Raw genomic sequence first — 20,584 nt, 5'->3', positions numbered from 1 at the left:
ATACGTTTGACAGTTCTGAAAATGGGAGTGTTTCTATAACAGAGACACATATTTCTTTACTTATTTTTGAGATGATGATTTTCACAAAGTTCTTATAATATAAATCCACAATACCTTTTCTTTGTTGAATAACATAACACGAAGACGCAGATACAAAATTGTGATGATATTCGTTTATTCCATTCCGACCGGTCAATGGCTTTGCATCAAGGAATTCAAGCCTTTACATGATTCTTCTTCTCTCTTCGCTTCCAAGGTTCCATGTCAGCTCTGTCTCTGACTCCTCTCTTCTCCCCTGACTGATTTCTGATTTACCCTTTGCCAAGCTCCAACTATATTGAAAACTCATGACGTCATTGCATGGCCAACACGTGCATGGCCAACACGTGCATATCAGACACATGGCCTGACATGCCTCCGTGTTTAAGCATGCATTGTTACTCACATGTTTCAACCCGATTTCTCAAACCTAAATTTTTATTAACCCATTTTACAAACATTTTCCATTGTCCGTTTTTAAATTCCTTATTTTAATTTCATTTCTTTAACAGAAACAAAATTACATCATTACATTTATTTTTCAATAAACAGATATCTAACTATTTTGTGAACTAAACAATGGTAATTCTACATTCCATGTTCAATAACATTCTGCATTATTTTAACTTATGATCGGAATTCTCAATTCCAAATCTAGATTCGCAAGTTCGAATCCTCGGCTATCTCATCTCATATTTACTCACTTACAAGAATAGGAGGCTGTTCTTTAACAAATTGTACTATGATACAGACCTCGTAAACTGTTTGGTTGTGACAAGTCACTTGCGCTAAATAACCAATTTATTACATTTTGTTTATTCCGAGTCTTGCTAAATTTCATGTCTTTACCTGCGATACATATATATATATATATATATATATATATATATATATATATATGTATGTATGTGTGTGTGAAGGTGTATAAAAGAAAAGAATATGAAAAGTATAAAAGTTTATAACTTTTCCTTATTCGTTTTAAATTGGTGACGTGAAGGAATACAAATATTATTAGAAAGAAATTTAAAAATCCTTTTTTACATGTACATATTTTCGACCGATCCTTTAGTCTTCATCAGTGTAGTGAATATGATATGCGTGCACGGGAGAGGAGAAGAAAGGAAGATGAAGGGTGAGAAGGTATAGCCAATGAGGAGGTTCCACGTCAATTTTAAATACATATGCATGTAAGTACGCACATAAATTCCCACGATATAGATTTTATTCTAAGAGAGAACAAAAATTCAAATGGTATAAAAGACGTTATAAGAAGAGACGCAGTAAAATCATTTGTAAGTCAAGGGCTATATTTTTATTCGAAAAAAAGAGAACGAAAACGTCACTTCCAGATCCAACTGTATTTTAAGACGGATACAAAACGCTCCTTTTTAGTTATTTTATACGATAATATGTACATACACATACGTAGACAAACAAATGCTCATATTTACGTATATATATATATATATATATATATATATATATATATATATATATATATATATGTGTGTGTGTGTGTGTATGTGTGTGTACACATAAACACGTACATATAGAAACAGATGCACATGCATAAACGTGTGCGCATATAAATACACGTATAGACAGCTTTACATATATACACAAGCCTATAAAGATACATAAGCTAATTTGGGAAGAGAGAGAGAGAGGGAGAGGAGCGGGGACAGGAAAAGAGATATATACGTGAGTAGGAAACACATACATACACACACATACACACACACACATATATATATATATATATATATATATATATATATATATATATATATATATATATATATATATATATATATGAACACATATAGATACCTAGATGATCCATGTAGATTATGCCTTCATGAAAACTTTTCTATCCTATACTTTAAAGAACCCCAACATCTATTAAACTGTAGAAGAGAAATAGCGGGCATCTGTGTAAACAGGATAAACTTTACTCTAGGATAGCGATACAAAATAATTTTTAAATTAACAATAACAATAGAAAATAAATAAATAAAATAAACATACATTTACATTTATGTATATATATATATATATATATATATATATATATATATATATATATAAACTAACATAATATTTTAAAAAACACATTTAACTAAATCTAGCTTTTAAAATAAGTCAGATCATTAGATATCCACGCTTTCCGCTAAAAAAGCACACACAAAGGAAGGGTTGAACCCAAGGTGAACTGGGCCTTTGTCCTGTAAATGCTTGCCCATTGTGTGATTAGGAAGGGATCCGTGGAACTAGGAAGCTGATTGGCTAACTGAAAACTCAATAGAATGTGCGTATATAAAAACGCCAGACTACTACAACTCTTCGCATAAGCCTGACGAACCTGAGCGTGAATGAAACGCGGAATATTCTGTGTAGCTTAATTGACATATATATTTTTATAACTTACTATATATATACATATATATATATATATATATATATATATATATATATGGCTCTTGTCTTGGGGAGGCTCCATGTTTTAACCAGCTTCTTGGCTTGACCTTTACTTTTGATCTGAAATGGAGCACATACATCAAATCCGTTGCTAAGGTCGCTAGAAAAAATGGTAGAATCCTTCTATTGCTCCAGTAGATATCTCACTCTTGATGCAATTCTCTACCTATATAAAAGCCAGGTTCGTCCAATGATGGATTACTGTTGCCACATCAGGGCAGGAGTTGCTAGAAGAAACTTATCCTGTCTTGAGAGAGTTCAAAATACTTAAATATACTTTGTATCTTAGTGGGGGGGATTCCCTTTTCTCTTCCCTGCAACTTCTTTCCAGCAGAAGAGACCCTGCTTTTACGTTATTTTCATGGCAACTCCGCGTCTGAGCTCCAATCTATGGTTCCCCCTTCGTCAAACGTTCACGAAAAACACTCGTTTAGCCAAAACCACTATCAATAATTTCCCCCATTCTAAACATAAACGTAGATTCCATTAACAAAGTCTCTTTCTTAGAACTGCACGTCTGTGGAACTCTCTTCCGTTTACCTGCTTTCCAGCTGACTACAATTTGTCTTTAAGTCCAATGTAAACAAATTCTTGATGAACTGTCCGCCTAAGTAATCCAATTTACAAAATGTCCACTACTTACAATTACTACGTTATAATCTCATTGACTACTGTACGCTCATTAACTCTTATCCTCGAGTTGCCTCCGGGTCTTGATAGTGGTGACTACTATATAAAAAATGTGTATATATATATATATATATATATATATATAGAGAGAGAGAGAGAGAGAGAGAGAGAGAGAAAGAGAGAAATGAAAATAAAAAGGAACAAACCGAGTTATGTATTCATCAACGTTTCGTCTTTATTTCGAGACTTCCTCTGGATAAAAACAAGGACAAAACATTAATATAATAGTAAATACGAAATCTGCATTAATGAAAGTATCATATTTAAGCGCTTTTACGATAGGGCAATGCCGGGCGGCTTGGCAGCCTATATATATATATATATATATATATATATATATATATATATATATATATATATATATATATATACTACCCCACGTTTTATTTTTCATTGCATTGATTTATTTATTTTTATACGAAACTAATTACTTAATTTATTGATCTTGTTTCCGGTAATGGTATTTGTTTATTAGACCTAAACTTTGCATATTATACATCTTATATAATTACATATCTTAATATTTTTATTATATTTCTTTCTAGATTAACCAGAATAATTTTATTGCCATTTGATTAGATTTAATATTCCCATTTGATTAAATTTAATCATTTTTAATCGTAATATCGAATTTTCCATTTGAATATTTTTTCATCATTTCTTTATAATTCACTCAAAGGGCGATAATCTATTTTCTTAATTTTGGGCAGTTATTTCCCTTCATACAATCTCACTTTTAGATTTAATGGGTTTTACTGCATTTATTATATAATTATCTGATTCAATTATTTTGTATTTATATTAGCTGTCCACTAATTCAATTTGTATTTTTCTTGATTATATTATTAAAACTTTAATATTTAAAACATTTCAATATAAATTAATCTATTAGCATTATTATTAAAAAAAAACAATTTTAATTTATATATTAAGGTTAGCTATTATATATTTATAATCTTATATTACATTTTATTTCATTAATTACTTTTATTATTATATTTTTACTTATTATTTATTTTCAGTTAATTATTTTGAAATTCTTTCTCTAAAAAAACAATATTTTACACTTATGATTATGTATAAATATTCTCAAACAAGTTTTTATAATTATTTCCAAACTAGTTAAATTATTTAATACATTTTACTTCACTTAAATTAATCGTATTTCAATTTTATCTTTTTTTTAGATTAATCATGTACTAATTTCTGATTTTAGTTAATTAAATATAAATTCATATTTAAAGATTTTATTCTAATTATGCTTTTATTATATTAAAATAAAAAATATTGTCATTATAATATAATATTGAACCTTCTTCCACCCTTCGATGTACTATTATTTATTTTATTATATTTTTAATTATACTATATGTGAACGTATATACATTTTCATCAGTATCAAAACTGAAAATCTCGTCAATTTATCCATCATACAGTTCTTCAAAGACGAACAGATGTAATAAAAGATCGAATAAATTATATAGAATACGATGTTTTCCTGGTCCCTGGTTACGATATTTGCCCCGCCTTGCGATGTTATTTGATTATATATATGTGTATATACTGTATTGTATGGGTTACTAATTTCTAATGTCGTATTACTGGGTTCTACTAATTTTTCATGCCATATTCATAGGTTCATATATATATATATATATATATATATATATATATATATATATATATTTATATATATATATATATCCACATGACCGGAAGGCCGAGACTCGAGTTTAGCCCTCATTAGACATATCGGTTCATGCCTGCTTCTTTGAAAACATGCGGCTCGTGTGTTGTGTAAGATTTTGACGATATTTCCATCCTCCGCTTTATTAAGTTCCTTTAGTTTTGTTTGAAGGATAATTAAGGCAGAAATTCAACTTTAAAAATCTTACAAAGGGGGGGGGGTCTCGCTTCTTTACGTGCACCAAAGAAATCAATAATCAAGCACTCTGCTAGGGATTATTAATTTCTTTGGGGCACGTATGAAAGAGGTACTCCTCTTTTATTCTTTTTATTTTCGTTTTTTTTAATGCAAATTTTTCAGTGGATTATTATCAGATCAATATTAGTCTACCAGATTATCACAAAACAATATTTTAAAGTTAATATCTATATATTTGTAGGGATGTTCAGTTTCTAATGTATCGTTCTAGTAAAGTGACCCCCCATTTTCTATTCATTCGATGTTTTTAGGCCAAATTTCGCAAATTTAGCGTTTTTCAAAGCAATTAGGTCTTCAAAATATTTGTGCACTAATTTTTAGAATTTGGCTTCACATTTGCCTCATGAATACATTTTTCTTTACAATATGTTCAATCCAAATTACTAATTGCAGAAAACAAGTTGTGGTTATGTGTGCATGGCATGTCCATTCAGAAATATTCAAAAGCAAAAATTGATACATTTTGCTGGAGATGCAGTAAATGTGAAAAAAAAAAAGTTACCATTTAAAAGTTGAGTTTTAATAGTATTTGGTCCTGTATTCTGTACTGTTCTGTACTGTTTTCACTAGTCACCATGTTTATTTTCGCGCGCGGGTGAAAACAAATATGGCGACCAGTAAAAACATAACAGAATACAGACCCGAATATCCCTAAAAACCAACTTTTTAAAGATAAGTCTTTAGTTGGAACGCTAGCGCACATTCATTGATGCACATTCATAGATTGTAAATGATGGGTTACACAACTTTAAAAAAATCGTGCATTTAAAAAAAGAAACACAATTCGTCTGCGCAAAAATGTCGGGTGACAAAACTTGAAGATAAGCATAAATATGAATATAAAATAATCGGAGTAAACGGAATTTTGAAAAAAAAGGCTAAACTACGTCGATTGGTTCTAAAATGGATGATCGATTTACTAGAACGTTGCATTAGAAACTGAGCACCCCTTATAAATATCTAAATAATAATTTTAAAAAAGAAAAAGATTATAATATGGTAGACTTGTGTTCAGTCAGTAATAATCCGTTGGAAAATTGAAAAAGAAAAAGACGAACATTTTTTTAAAGAGGAAAGGGCATACTGCTTTCATACGTGCAGAGCTTATCACTTATCACAAAATTTATTTGAAAGGACAGGAATTTCTGTTTAGCTGACTTGCCATCTTTTTTATAATAGTCTCTATGCTACGATTACCACATTCTTTTACTATGTTTTGGATTGTCTTGCTCTCTCTCTCTTTCGAAATAATAGACCGCACTATCTTTTTCGGTTTGTTTCCAACCGAAAACACGCGGATTAATCTCTAAATTACACTGGTATCTAATCGGGAGACAAAAAAAAAGAAATAGGGAGGTAGAATTCGGAGAATGAGTGATGTCCTTCCAATATAAGTGCAATTTTAGAGTAGCTGGGTATAAAAAGTAATGAATATGGTAAAAGAGACTAAATTTACCCGAAGTGCACCAGGCTCAGGCAGGGAACACGCACATGTTGATTTTTGTAACAGGGCGCGAACGCGCGTATTTCAACCGCGTGCAAATGACCGAGTCAGTGTGCGAGGTGAAGTCGAGACAAGAAAGAAGGAAAAAGATTATATAAAAAAGCGTCGACCAGGATCACGTCAGAGAAAGGGAGCAATATTCGAAAGGTATTCGAGACGTGTTCGAAACGCATAGATTGCTAGGGATCACGTCAGAGAAGAACAGAGAGGACAACAGGAAAAGACCTGTAAATCAATGTCTGAAAATAAATGTCGGTTGTTTACATGTGTAACGTTATAATCTTAACAAAACGACAAGGTAAGCATAAAAACTATTCAGGTGGTTGCTTGATACTCTATTATTTATTTTTTAAGGTTCAAAAAAATTTTTTCGATTCGCCCCGGGCATCGACGGGACACGGATATTGCTGGTTTAGATATATTTCCGAGTAATTTTCTTGTAGAAAATAGTACATGTTAAGACTACGGTCAGTTAGAAAACGTTTAAATGTGTTTGCGTATTTACTCTGCGTTCTGTGTGTGTGTGTGTGTATATATATATATATATATATATATATATATATATATATATATATATATATATATATATATATATTTGTACACAAATAACCTGCATATTGGCGAACTGTGGTTACAATCCTATTGTAATAGTCATAAAGTAAACCTTGCTTCAAATGGACAATCAATTCCAAATCAAACAAAACTAGTTCACCTTGAATAAGTGGCTCAAAACATGCGTCATTGTGTTCACTTAGCTATTTACGAATCAATTACTTTTTTACCTCCCCACGCTAGAGACCGACTGAATGGAGGAAAAGGAAATGTCAGCAGCGTAAGTCGACGAATATATGTTTGAAAATAATTTAAAATAAACAGGAACAGCCATAGAAGTGTAGTAGCTGTCATACCAGTTTACGGGTGTGTCGTCTATCGGGAAGAGAGCACGGATTGAACCAGAACAGATTATTTATAAAACAGGATTTTGGTTTTGGTTTTTAAGCTCTGTAATGACAAGACTTCGCTTAGTAAATTGATTAGTATGGCTATGACAACAGCATATTCTTTTCATTGTTTTTACTCTGGAGTATATATCTGACACAATTAAACACAGTTAATCAACCGAGAACCAGATCACTCTATATAAAAGCATATAAGATATCAACAGATACACATTCGAGAATCAAAACAATGAAAAGAATATGCTGTTGTCCGAGCCCTGATCATCACTGTTTTATATGAGAGAATTCTCGCTGTTACAGAAAGAGAGAAAGATGGGGAGGAACAGAGGCAGAGATAGAGGGGAAGAGAGAGGGGAACATAGAGAAGGGGAGAGAAATTATATAAGACCCATTAAAGAATTGAGTAAATAATTAATATGAATAAAAGGATACGTACAAACACTATTCATTTTTCGGTATGTTTGAGATGAGGATTAATAATTTATATTTAATGAATTATTCGAATTACTCTTACTACAACGTTTCGGTCGATGCAACACCCAACCTTCTGCAGGTGCGTCATATTGAACTTGGGAATCTGAACAGAAAATCGCACGGAACACTTTATTTAATCCACTGGAGTTGCTTGCTCTTGTCTTGTCAGGCATGACAGGATAAATGTCTTAAGTGCAGTAATACCTTGAGATACGAATTAAATTCGTTCAATGACCGCGGACGTATATCGAAAAGTCGCATCTCAAAATAATTATCCCTATCTTAATTTAAAAGAAACAGACTTAATGTGTACCAAGGTGAAGAAATTTAGCCAAAACAAACGCAAATTATGCTCAAATTACACTCAACAATCACTAAAGAAAGGTATATATAGCAATAATGATACGGAAATTTATATTTAATAATACACGTTAACAAAAAAACAATAAAAAATAAAGTTGTACTCACCGCCTAGGCGAGTACTAGTGTGCGGGATGCATGCAAGAAAGAAGAGGGAAAGAGAGGGAGAGAGTTGGGACAGCATAATCTAACCTACGATACACATACACATACACAAACCTACACTTTTTTTATTACTTTGCATTTTGTTTTTTGTAATGTTTTTGTCTGGTTTTTGTTTTCTTTTTAGCTTTTCGCCGTTTAATTTTTTCGCGTCGCGCGATTTTTGAAATCGTATCTCAAAAAGTCGTCATGTCTCAGGGTGTAAATATAGACACAATGTATCGTCATATTTCAAAATGATCGTATCTTAATGCATGACTGTAATTCGTAGTTGTACGTTTAGTAGCTCCCGTACAGCGTCTTGAACCTTCAAACTACAAAAACTGTCCTTATGATTCTCGAGTTCAACATAAATATTCCCGAGTTCACTGTGACGCGCCTGAAAAAAAAAAAGATCGGGTATTACATCGGCCGAAACATTGTAAAAAGTACATCCAAGATGAGGACAGTAGTTCCAATAATCCAAATACAGACCTCTCTAAGATTTAAATGTTTTGTTAGTTATTCTTAAACACAAACACATGCAAAATGTCCTAATAATAATAAAACAGTTTCTTTTAATGCTAAAAAAAATGATAAATTGATTTTCTGCATGCAAGACAGAACACGTTGTATTACATAGAGGCGGTATGTAAGTTTTTGGAAGATTTATTTGAAAGAAAGTATGTGATTTTGAGAGGGTGCAAAACAAGTTATCTGCCTCACTTTCTCAACATCACACAAGTGGAATCCTGGTTCAGGTGCACGTTAAACACATATGTTTCAATATCAGCAAAGGATACGCCTTGTAGAACTTCAAAGTAGCATTAAAAGAAGTATTCACAAGTTTCAGTCTAAAAGAGCTGAACCTTTCTCTAGTTTAATTTGCGTTTCATAGTGACTTAATGTGTTAAGAGTGTCTTCTAAAATAATATAGACTTCATTTTATTTAATACAGCAATTTCTGAATCCGTCTTCAGTGGCGCTTTTTTTATCATACTTATATATATTTCCGAAATATAGTCATCATCATATCGTATGAATCAAGTGATTCTTCTGTTAGCAATGGTTTCTCCGATATTTTCTAGTAAGAATTCCTTCTAGAATGATATCAGTTACTCACAAGAGGGACCACGTGAAGATTGGTAATATCCTAAGTGAAAGTGATATTTGTGGAACGAACTGGATTTGAACTTGAAACACCCAGGTCGTCAGTTCATGTCGTTAATCACGTGACTACCTCACCTCCCATTAATATAGTAAAAGGAATTGGAAGTTAAGCATTAATTATTTTCTATAGTTTTTATTAAACAGTCACTACTTATCACGACCAAAAATCGCTGGAGGACAAAAGCTAATGAGCTGGATTGGTTGGACGTTGAATGATAAAAACTATTATAAAAGGATTTGAAATTATTAATGGAATGATCAAAGTTTGACTACTTGTGGGGACGATTTATGGCTTATATTTGTTCACGTTGGATTTAATAACGGTCATCTTGTCGTCTGCAAGAAAGCTTTGCAATGACAAGACTTCGCTCATGAAAATGAGTACTGCTTCATATAAGAGAATTCTCGCTGTTACAGAGACAGAGGGGGGAAGAGGGGCAAAGAGAAGGGGAGATAAGTTATATAAGACCCATTAAAGAATTAATAATACATATTGTTTTTAGTATCTTGTATATATAATATTTAAAAGGTTTATAGATAAGAATAAAAACGTCTACATATCAGACCTTATATAATCATGCCCATTTGCTTGTTTGCATTTTGAATATCTTGATGGTAAAAAGAAGGGTCGAATAATACTAGAGGTGTTGGTAAGATGGTAATAGAGAGGGGGGGAATGGTATGTTAAAGGGGAAATGATTGAGTAGTACTAAAAACAGTGCAAAATAAAGGACGTTAGAGGATGACGTAAATTAATAAAGGACGTAAATAAAAATGAAAATTAATAGGGCGTCATGTATGCACTAATGTACAATGTATCAACATTTAACTAATGGCTCAGGAGTATTTTAGATATGTTTCAAAAATCAGTTATGTACTATCCATCAGCTGTCAGTTCAAGTCTCAATGTTCTATTTGCATTTTCAATCAAATTGATAATTTTGTCTGGTATTAGGTTGGTGCAAAAATATTGTCGTTTTTTATATATAGTTGACCGTTAAACAACGACATTATTTTTGCACCAATCTAATATTTTATACATTCTCAGGCATTCTATTATCCATGCCTGAGGGATCCTGACATACGCTTTTTTGTAGTCGATCCATGCCATGGCTATGTTCTTTTTCATACCTTTTACATTCTTCATTATCTTTTAGTCTATGTATGATAGGCTTTGTGTTCCTATTTTCCCTTTTTGGCATCCTTTCTCTTCCTCGAGGAGTAATCTACGATTATGAAAGTAGTGATAAATTTTCCCCCTCAGTTATGCTGTTAGTATTTTCTATATTATTATTTACTTACAAAAAGTAGTCACACCATCATCAAAGATTGCTTTTTGAAAACTATTTGTAGTGTCCTCTGGAGTCTGAGTAAAAAGTCTCCCCAGATTTCCAATACATTCAACTTTATTCAATAACCTTTCCAAATTAATTTGCGATATTGCAACAGGCGCTTACCATTGATTTTTCGTTGGCAGCGACGATTGGTCTTCACTGGAATTTGGGTGGCAATAAGCTTCCCCAAGATCCTAGACCTTTGTGGACTCAACCAGAGGAGGTCTGGCTAGTGCTTTCTCTTCTCGTTCCCTCAATCCTCCTTGATCCTCCTCACTTATTTCGTGTGGTGGCGGTATATGGTGGCATACACAAAAAAGGAGGGCGGTATCTTACAATTATATTATTTCAGTTTGCATGATTTCATGCGATGTTCATTTGTGTTTTACATTTGTAGCCGTTTTTGTGTGTCCAGTTTATGTCTGTAGTTTATGTGTTAGTCTCCACATTCAAGGGTTTTCCTTAATATTTCTGCAGTTTTCATTGTTGTTATCCATCCCTCTGATTCCAATCTCTTGTATTCTTTTTCCGATTTTTTTTCGGTATTATTCCTAGCGCTCCTACTATTCATAGTGTTATCTTGATTTTCTTCATCTTCCAGACCCCTTTGAGCTCTCTGGACAACTCTGTGTATTTTCTACGTTTCTCAGTCTCCTTGATCTTCACTGTGGTCTGCTGGAACGGAAAAATCTACAATCTTGCAGGACTTTTCCTTCTTGTTAACAATTATGACATCTGGTCTTCTTGCTTGGATATGTTTATCCGTTTGTATATCCAACGCACTGCCTTCTCCACTTAATAGTATCTATTTTTATATTCCTTTTGGGCTAGTTTGCTGCATTTACTTATGTGGTTTATTGTTTTGTCTCTTTGTCCATAGAGTCTGCACTTGCTGTTTTCTTGTGTCTTGTCGATCTTTGCTTTGATGTGGTTGGTTCTAATCATGCTACCTTGTGTGACTGTTATTAGGGGTTCAGTTTCTCTGTTCAGGTTTCCTTTTTGTAGTCATTTACAAGTGTTTTTGTTAGTCTCATTTTTTGTAATCCTTATGAGTCGTCCGTGTAGCTGCTTCTCTTCCCATTTTTTCTTTTCTTGTCTTATCCATCGTCTCTTCTTTCTTTCTTTCTTTCTTTATTTATTTATTATTATTATTATTATTATTATTATTATTATTATTATTATTATTATTATTGGCTCACAAGGACCTTTCACACAGGTCATCAAAGATTTCATTGAGTACAGCCTGTGGTGTTCCCTGGAAGCTGAGTGACAGCAAGTCTCATAGATTTTCCAGTACTCTTTTGATCACATTTGCAAATATATTTATATTATCGTCACAGCTGCATGCCATTAATTTCTCATTGGCAGTGGCCATTGGTCTTTACCGGAATTTGAGTGGCAATAAGCCCCCCCCCCAGGTACCAGTTTTCTTCGCACTTATACAGTTGTGGTCTTGTCAGTGCTCACTTCTTGGTCTTTCCTTCTTACTTGATTACTTGGCTATTCGGTCTCACTCTTTTTTGGGAGAAGGAAGACAGTGATGTGATAATGGGGGTGGGAGGTGGGGGGTAATAGAGAACTTAATGGTATGCAGCTTTAATGTTCTTCGTTCCATGTAGCGCTTCATGTTTTGTCTCTGTAGCAGTTTGCCTCGTTTGCATTTGTGGTTCGTGTGCGTTAGTTTGCATATTGAAGTGTTTTCCTTAATATTTCAGCTGTTTTCATTATTGTTGTCCGTTGTATTTTTCCAGTCATTCCTTTGATTACAATTTCTCTCATTCCTTTTTCCAAGTTTTCAGGATTGTTCCCAGTGCTCCTATTATTATAGGTATTATTTTGATTTTCTTCATCTTCCATATCCCTTTCAGCTCTCTGGCTAGCTCTGTGTATTTGCTCTTTTTTTACTTTTCTTTAATATTCACCATGTTGTCGGCTGGAACAGCAAAGTCTACGATTTGACAGGATTTTTCTTTTTTGTTAATTATTACGACATCCGGTCTTCTTGTTTGGATGGGTTTATCAGTTTGTATGTCCGTGTCCCATAGGATTTTGTGATTGCCGTTTTGCCGGCTTATGTTCGTGTGTTCAATATGCAGTTGTTTGCATAATTCCTAGTGTACTGCCCTTCCCACTTTGTTGTGTCTGTTATTGTATACCTTTTGGGTAAGTTTGCAGCATTCACTTATTATTATTATTATTATTATTATTATTATTATTATTATTATTATTATTTACACCCTACGATTTCACAAACAGCTAATAAAAAAAATTACATTACTTCCAGTATTCACTGATTCTTTCAATCAGATTTCAAATCATTTTACATTCTCAAAACAGCTGTGTTCATTTGAATTCTCGTTCATAACAATTGATCATATTCTTTAGTATTTGCATTTATTTCCATAATCCCCTTCCTCGGACCTTGCAGCTTGACCTGCTCAGTCCTTCCATCCTTTTCAGATACTTTCTGATAATGTTGTGCTGACCAACCACTTTTTCTGCTACAAAGAACAGGGTAAAGATTTATTTATTATTATATTTATTTATTTGTGAACTGTTATCCGCACCGTGGCGCTGTGGATAGGGGCGTTGAATCTCTACAGTTCCAGGTAAGCATTGCCTAAAGAGAGCTATTTCAAGCGTACCGAAAGCAGGCTAAATGTTTAATTGCCCCATAATTTGGCGTGGAAACAACAACTATAAAAGGCAGTAATTAATCTGAGGATAACAGTTCGCAAATGGATAAATAAAAAATACACAAATTACTCCCCTCAAATGGTTTCTAATAAAAAATAGTATGTATGTATGTATGTATGTATGTATGTATGTATGTATGTATGTATTATTATTATTGTTATTATTATTATTATTATTATTATTATTATTATTATTATTATTATTATTATGAACATTACAATATTTATTTCCATACAAAAATACATGCGTTTTTCTATTACGTGTAAAAAATTCATCAGAGTTATCTCCCTTAGATCAGTGAATTGCAGCAGCCACCATCGGATAGTTACAGCATGATGTAAATAGTTTGCATAATGAGAAATAAATATAGCATGACGTTTCGGAGTTTCTTTTAAGATAATGATTGGTAATATTTTAATGCATTATTCGAACTACTATTCCTGTCTGCGTTATCATTTTCATAAACTTATATATATATATATATATATATATATATATATATATATATATATATATAACAGTGAAAGTGTATGTCTGTCTGTCTGTCTGTCTGTCTGTCTGTGTATCTATGTATCTGTGTGTCTGTGTCTGTACATTTCTCTACGCAATAACTGTCAACGGACTCGAAATTTTTCTACGCAATAACTGTCTACGGACTTCTCTACGCAATAACTGTCTACGGACTCGAAATTTTATATACAGGGTACTGAGATTTGGGACAATCGATGTGATCGGTTTTCGGCCAGAAATTTGGCTGCTATGGGGTCAAAGTTCAATGGTTTGACTTTTGAGAACTCTACCAAACTCCTCCGACAATTTTGGATCCAAACACTTGAAAATTTAGATATAGGTTCCTTGGGTTGGATCTAACATAATAACTTGATTTGAGCCCCAAACAATAAATGTTAAGTGGGCATAATAGGGGTCAAAGTTTAAAAAATTGACCGTTTTTTGGTTTGTTTGTTTTGTTTTTTTTGCTCAGAATAAACCTTCAAACACCCGGACAACGCCGAGTACCCATGCTAGTATATCTATAAAAGTGAACGTGTCTGTGTATCTGTCTGTGTATCTGTCTGTCTGTGTGTGTACATTTCCCTTCGCAATAACTCTGTCAATTTTAAGTCTACAGACTCGAAATTTGATATACAGGGTACTGAGATTTGGGCAAATCGTTGTGAAAGTTTTTTTTTGCAAAAGATTTGACTATTAAGGGGTCAAAGTTCAACGATTTGACCTTTGAGAACGCTACCAAACTCTTCCGACAATTTGGGGTCTAAACACTTGAAATTTTAGATATAGTTTCCTTGGACATGGATCTAACTTAATAACTTGATTTGAGCCCAAAACAATAAATTTTGATGGGTCATAATAGGGGTCAAAGTTTAAAAAATTGACCGCTTTTTTTTTTTTTTTTGCTCAACATACACCTTCAAATACCCGGGCAACGCCGTGCACCCATGCTAGTTTATCTATAAAAGTGAACGTGTCTCTGTGTGTGTCTGTCTGTGTACATTTTCCTTCGCAATAACTCTGTCAATTTTCCGTCTACAGATTCGAAATTTTATATACAGGGTACTGAGATTTGGGAAAATCGATGTGATCGGTTTTCGTCCAGAAATTTCGCTGTTAAGAGATTAAAGTTCAACGATTTGACATTTGAGAACTCTACCAAACTCCTCCAACAATTTTTGGTATAAACACTTGAAAATTTAAATATAGGTTTCTTGGACAGGGATCTAACTTAATAACTCGATTTGAACCCAAAAACAATAAATGTGAAGGGGTCATAATAGGGGTCAAGTTTAAAAAATTGCCCTTTTTTTTGCTCGGCATACACCTCAAAACACCCGGGCAACGCCGGGCTGAAATTTTAATCTATATATATAAAAGCGAATATGTATGTATGTATGTATGTATGTTGTGGTCAGGTCATGTCATATGCTACTGGTACCATGTAACCCAGTACTACCTGCCTCATGGTCGGGTCACCGGCGACTACACTGGTTCCCCCACTAGACTTGTTTGGTGAGGAGGGCGGCTAGTCTCCCTGAAGGGTTAAAAACAAGACCTTCCAAAGGGCGAATGAACTTTTTTTCTGGGTCAACGGCCAACTAGCACTGTGTATATGTGTGTGTGTGTATATGTGTATTGGGATAGAGAGGGCTTCCGTAAGCCGTCGTGAAGGCAACCTTTCTAGGAGAAGCAAATCTCTGATTTAAAAAAAACATAAAGCGGAAGACCAGTACCCCCATTAAGCTGGTCTTCAGTTTAATTTGTTGCTGGCCATCTTGCTCTTGCTTGTTGCTGAATCTCAACATTTTGAACCGAGAGAGAGACTTAGCTGTCGTACAAAGCTAAGACTCTGTAACATCATCTTTGTATAGATACTCCCTCAGGCATTTGGGTTCACGGACTTTAAGTGTCTGAGGGAGTGGCACTCGTCTGATAAGACGTTGCAATCATCATGTATGTATGTGTGTGTGTATGTCTCGCAAAAACTTTCGACACGGGTGACGGATTTCACAAGATTGGTATCATTTTAAAGTTCCAACCTTCGCCCGACAAATATCGAACAATTGGCTCCAAAAATTTATTTCTTCACTCTAAAATCATCAGTTTTCTATAGGGAGGGTTCAGTAAAAACCGTCCTCTCATGACAAGTTCGCTTCTGCTCAAATGGCGTCGGAACATGATTTAGTTTCAATATTAAAGACAACGATTCGTCGACGTCGTCTTAGCCCAGTTGCTTAGAGGGCAGCCACATTCTGTAAAGGTTTTGGGTTCGAATCGTGGTGTGAGGTGATTTTTGTTTCGATTTTGTAAATTTTAATATTGGAACACGGTTATTTAAGCCAGTGTTTTTTTTTTGTTTTTATTTTTTAGATTTTTTAAAGAAGTTTTAACGTTCGTTTTCTGTATTCTTTTTCCATCACATTCGCGTTTTCTTTTTTTGTTTTTCCGATTTTTACATTTAACATCATTCGTTTGCTTTACGTTAGTTTTTTGTGTTTTTTTCGATTTTGTAAAGTTTTTATATAAAATATTTACTTCGCTTATTCTTATGTTTTGATTACCCCCCACCCCCGCCCGAGCACACACACCTCTAAACACCCGGGCGACGCCGGTACCCCCCGCTAGTATATATATATAAAATGAAGTTTACTTCTATCTCACTGCAAGAACTGTGACAACAGAGTGGGAAAGTGGGATTGAGAAGTCAGCACCCCCGAGGAGGGACACTCTGACCTGCAAAACGTGCCTGGGCAGGCCCCGTTGGCATCTCCCGGTAGGGGTCCTCGGACAATTAGCAATAAACTAGCCCCTTTTCAAAGAGAGAAAGCAAAACTTGGGAGGGTGGACCTCCTAGAACTGTACAGAACTTAACTCTCACTGCAAATTCAAGAGAAACCAGATTATTACAGGAGTGTTCTAATCTCTGTTGATTTGGGGGGTGCAGGATAAAAATCTCTAGCCAAAGTTTTTATTTACCACGTAATCATCTAAAATGAAGTCGAATCTCATTTTGGGGGAGTGATTTAGCCAAGAGTGTAAATCATCTAGCCTTTGTTGTTGTTGTTGTTGTTGTTGTTGCTTTTTTTTTTTTTGCAGTAATGCACATCAATCTAATAACCGAGCAAATTGTTATTGATGCAAGCAAAAAATATGAACATTGCTTTATAGAGGAAACGTAGAGAATAGTTAATAGAATCCACTCCCAATATTAAGAATGCTTTTCTAAATAGTACATTATTACGTAGAAATTCATTGTTAACCTTGGACACTTTTTGAAGAATCGGAATCGTAATTGCTAGAATAGAATCGGTAATTTATTGGAATCCGAAAACAATTTGAAAGGATGCCATCACTAATATATATATATATATATATATATATATATATATATATATATATATATATATATATATATATACTCCAATAAATTTAATTTTTTGCGTGATAATATTTTTGTGTATTCATATTCATAATCTACTAAAAGACCGAAACATGCTCATGATTGTGTAGCAACAGATTACTGCTTATTTAAAAACAAATTGAAAGTGTAAATTGCTCTACTTCCGTATTGAGCACTCTTTGAAAAATAGCAACCTACAATTATATATATATATATATATATATATATATATATATATATATATATATAGAGAGAGAGAGAGAGAGAGAGAGAGAGATACCAATTTTTTGTGGAAATTTTATAAGTTCGAAATCTTGGCGACTATTAATCAGAACTTAACAAATGAAATTTCGTTGGAAATGACCTAAATGGTGTAGTCAACTATATGACATTTGCCCTTAAGGTCGCACATTATTGTTTAAACAAGTGGGGGATCACTTTTCTATATTAATTAAATGTAAAATGTGCATCTACTTCATGTTCACTTTTGCTATAAAATGTGTATATACATAGATACCCGGCGTTGCCCGGTTGACATAAACGTCGATTTGGACACACCTGCTATACTAAGGATATTGAGCAGCTTTTCATTATTATATGCCAACTCCATTGTTATCCCCACAACAATTTTATAAGACGAAAATGTGATCGCCCCCCCCCCCAAGAATACCTGACAACCTTTTCACCAGATATTTCGGCAGAAGAGATACAAAAAGAAACTATTCTCTGGATATTGAGCACTTTTTCTGACTATATACCAGTTTAAGCGAATTTCATTAATACTGCCTCAGTCTTGAAAGATCGCTTTACAGTCTGTTGCAATGAAAATAATCTGTAAATAATTCAGTTTCCAAGATACAAAAGTAAAATTTGTGTTAACCGAAATAAATATTTTTATGTTATAAAAAAGATTACTTATGACTTGCTGTGTTATTAAAAGAAAAACAACAGCAGTTACGATGTCAAAAACTGTGATTTACGTAACCCTCGAAATAAGAAAATGTTTTGTAATGTAATTGACCGCTGAAAAAAAAATGCTAAATAAATAATAAAATCTTGAAAAACACTTTTACCTCTGTTTAAAAAGAAAAACAAATCGAAAAAAAAAATGTAAATGAATTTTCTTTTGTTTTAAATACAGAATCATTATTAGATTAGATTTTTAAAATAAAAATGTAAACTCTCTGATAAAAAATCGAAATAAGAAACTTATTTTTTTGTTTTAATATAATTATCCGCCAAAATTACAAAACACCTCTGTTTAAAAGCAACAAAAAATGGCTTCCAGTAGGCGTACGCTAATGCTTGTGAGAGAATCTCATGCTTATGAGAGAACCTCCTAATTCACTGAACCACAGCGTTATTGAAAAATCACGTTGGAAATTTTCTTATTTAAACTAATTCCAAAAATTATCCTTGAAATCTCTTTTCGTTTTTTTTTTTTTAATAAAGAATCGTAATTGGATTAGATTGGTTTTTTTTAATAAAAATGTAACTCTCTGATAATCTATTATTATAATTTTTAAAAACAATTTCTATTAATTTAAAATTATTTATATATTGCTAATCTAGAGTAAGGTTTATTCTGTGCACAAAGCTGTTCGTTATTTCTCTCCTAGAGTTTAATAAATGTTGATTTTTTAAGTTTAGGGAAAATAATTTTTTATTCAGGCATAATATACATGGATCGTCTAGGTCCCTACATGCACTTGCTTGTCTAATTATTTTCCATTCCACTCTCGGCGAAGGTCCACTTTCTTTGAGTTCGCAGTATTGATTTGCTAGTGCTGTTTTCATTCGGTGTTTTTTTTTTTGTTATGGAACGTGCTTTTATGGTCATAATATCTGGTTTTGAAATTAAAGGAGGTCATACTTACGTAATATTTCCTGTTATTCGGGTTTTCTTGTGCAAATATTTTGGCCTGGTAAACTATGCTTTTGGTTAGACATTTATTTTTGAAGTGGACAGAGTGTGGAGGAGGGTTAGGGTTAGGGTTCATTAAGCGTATTCTTATTCTTATTTCTATTAGAGTTGTTGTTGTTTCGGTTTGGTTTATTATTATTATTATTATTATTATTATTATTATTATTATTATTATTATTATGTCTTCTACTAGTTACATTTTTGTCCTTTGTGTTAGTTTTATTTTTATCATGTTGTTCACTTTTTATTATTTTTTGTTATTATTGTATTCATTGCTCTTATTTAATATTTTGTTATTACGCGTTTTAATTATCATCTCTTAATTTTCGCAGCAGCTGTAGGTTTACTTTAGGTTATTTCTATTGATGATTTTGTGTAAGAGATTGGTTACAGAGAAGTGCTTTTCGATGAGGTTTAGAAATTTCTTGCCAAGTTTGTTTTTTAACATTTGATTGTATGGCGGCGTATACCAGATTATATTTCGTTTTCTTCTATTTTAAATGTTATTATAGTTATTGGTGTTTTGTTTCTTATATTTAATATCATAATTTTTGTACCAACTATTTTTTAAGCTGTGTCATAGATATTGATTAATTACTCTGAGATAGCAATACATAAATAATTTTGAACTAATAATAACAATGGAAAAAATAAAATAAAACTAGTAAATAAATGAATAAAAAATATAAAATAAAAGAAATGAACATATATATTCATATAATAAAACATGTTATAAAAAACTAACATAATATCCGAACACAAAATAACGTATCTAGCTACGCCTAGGTTTAAAGTAGGTCAGTTTTCTATACACAAAAGGGATATAACTAATACTTTCCCATGAAACACACAAAGGGAAAAGGCGAACTTGAGCTCAAGTGTAGTTTGTCCTGTAAGTGCCTGACTATTGGCTGACTAGGATGGGCGCGGTTACAACTAAGAGACTGCTTTGCTAA

General features: G+C 32.9%; 1 protein-coding gene across 3 annotated transcripts in view; it reads right to left on the bottom strand.

Annotated features, from left to right (window-relative positions):
• LOC145278011 (monocarboxylate transporter 9-like) overlaps nucleotides 1-20,584 on the bottom strand; it is a 199,293-nt gene that overhangs the window by 173,796 nt on the left and 4,913 nt on the right. The window contains exon 1 of one of the 3 annotated variants that reach the window (XM_080130193.1): nucleotides 3,354-3,399. The exons of 1 other annotated variant lie outside the window; for it this stretch is intronic. The gene's annotated coding sequence lies outside the window, so the exon portion shown is untranslated. Of the gene's footprint in view, nucleotides 1-114; nucleotides 429-3,353; nucleotides 3,400-20,584 lie in introns of those variants that run through there. One more of the 3 variants, XM_080130192.1, reaches the window with a different exon arrangement.

Source organism: Euprymna scolopes, chromosome 6 (genome assembly GCF_053919585.1).
Source record: "Euprymna scolopes isolate OS-2025 chromosome 6, ASM5391958v1, whole genome shotgun sequence".
NCBI lineage: Eukaryota > Metazoa > Mollusca > Cephalopoda > Sepiida > Sepiolidae > Euprymna > Euprymna scolopes.
Note: the sequence above shows the minus strand (reverse complement) of the source record. Positions and strands in the feature narration are given on the sequence as shown.